Raw genomic sequence first — 2199 nt, 5'->3', positions numbered from 1 at the left:
GAGTTCAAGGCCAGCCTGGTCTACATAGTGAGTTCCAGGACAGCTGGGGCTACAGGGAAATCCTGTCTCAAAAAGACCAAAAAAATTTTTTTTATTATTTTTATTTTATGTGTATGAGTGTTTTGCCTGCATGTATGTAAATGCACCCATGTGTGCAATGCCCACAGAGGCCAGAAGAGGGTGTTGGATCCACTGGAACTGGAGTTATTGATAGCTGTTAGCTGCCATATCAGGGTGCTGGGAATCAAACTCTGGTCTTCTGCAAAAGCAGCCAGTGCTCTTAACCACTGAGCCATCTCTCTATCTCCAAGGGAGATTCTGATTTTTAAGAAAGCATTTTTGAACTTTGAAGTAGTCTGTGACCTTGACAAAGGAAAGCAGCTTAAGTTGATGCTTTTTATTTCCACCTTCCTAAAGCTTCCTTTTCAACACTTGCACATCTCTCACTGATGTGTCTGACAGCACCGCCAGGCCCTCAGAGAGGCCACCCTGTCTCTGCACTGAGCTGATGACAGGCTTACCTTGCTGCAATGATCAGAACTGAGACTCACAACATTCCCTGTATTTCTAGAGGAGGTGCCACACCCTCAGGGCAGAGTCTGTGTTTGATCCCTGCTCTTTCTGCTATCAGGTGTAGAGTCCTCAGTGGACTTGTGTTGTCTAATCAGGTCTGGCAAACTTTGATGACATGGGGAGAGACATTTAAAGACTGATTCAGAAATCTACATAGGCTGCCAACTTCTCTAGGACTGTGTGTGCAGAACATGGGAAAAACAGCCTTTGAAGGTGCACCCCTGTCCCTGGGTACTGGTCAGTCTGCTGGTTAGCTGGGCGTGGGGAATGGCTATTGGTTAACTATACTGTCTAGCTGAGCCAGTGCATCCAACTTGAGCACTGTTAGAATCACCTGGAAGGTTTGCTCAAACACAAATTATAGGACCCCATTCCCAGAGCCTCTGTTGCAGTAGGTTTGGGAGTAGATTTGGACATGTGTCAATAGACTACTAACCACACTTGGTAACTAACCCACTGAGCCTCAGCAAAACTGCCTAGCCTCAACAGTGTTGGCCAGTATGCTCAGAACTCTGTTCCCTAGGCTATTTCAGGATCATGAAAGTGCTAGTATTAATTTTTTCCTTAAAGTTGGATAATGTCCCTCTCTTTGCTATGGATTTTGCCATCCTTGTTCATCCCAACTGGAGACTCAAGCTAAGAACAGCTATTCTGCCTGAAGCCAAAGTTCACTTGGTTTAGCAGGGTCAGGCCAGGCCAGGAGTATGAAGGCAGAGCAGGAAAGGCAAGAAGAGAAGAGAGCAAAAGGCTGTTTTCTCCCTGCTCCCTCCCACATTCCAGCCCACCCTGTTTTTCTGGAGTGTGTCTGTTTAAGGGCCCTCTTGACTCTGGAATTGAATGCTAAGTGGTTGGGTGTGTAGCTGGAAGTTAGTCAGGTCTGTTTGGTAGTAAGATGCTGACAGGACACCAAGTAAATACTCTTTAGGGTATTTTGTTTTGCTTAAAGATTTATTTATTTTTAATTTATGTGTATGAATCTTTTGCCTGCATGCATGTGTGTTTGTATGTATATGCATCATCTGTGCACCTGGTACCTACAGAGACCTCAAGAGGGTGTCAGATCCCTGAGAACTGGAGTTAAAGATGCTCTCGAGCTGTCCTGTGAGCTCTCAGCAGGAGCAGCCTGGTCTACGTAGCAAGTTCCAGGCAATCTGTGGCTGTAGAGAGGCTCTGTCTCTAAAAAAAAATTTTTTTAATTTTCATTTATTTATTTGTATTTTATGTGTATGAGTGTTTTGTCTGTATGTATATAAAGTGTAGCCATGCAAACAACTCCTGTAGAGGCCAGAAGAGGGGCATTGGATCCCCTGGAACTGGAGTTACAGATGGTTATTAGCTGCCATATGAGTGCTAGTAACTGAACCCTGGTCCTCAGCAGGAGCAGCCATTACTCTTATCCACTGAGCCATCCTGAGGGTGGCTGAGCACCCTGAGGATGTCTTTGAAAAGAATTTTTATTACATGTTTATTTATTATAGTGTGTGTGTGTGTGTGTGTGCGCGCACGCGTGTGTATAGGTCAGAAGACAACTTGTAGGAATGTGTTCTTACCTTCCATCACGTGGGTCCTGGAGATCAAACTGAGGTCCTTAGGCTTGATATCAAGAGCCTTTGCCCACTGAGCAAT

Source organism: Nannospalax galili, unplaced genomic scaffold (genome assembly GCF_000622305.1).
Source record: "Nannospalax galili isolate Female #2095 unplaced genomic scaffold, S.galili_v1.0 scaffold8356, whole genome shotgun sequence".
Classification (NCBI taxonomy): Eukaryota; Metazoa; Chordata; class Mammalia; order Rodentia; family Spalacidae; genus Nannospalax; species Nannospalax galili.
The sequence above is the reverse complement of the archived record's forward strand: the minus strand, read 5'-3'. Positions refer to the sequence as shown.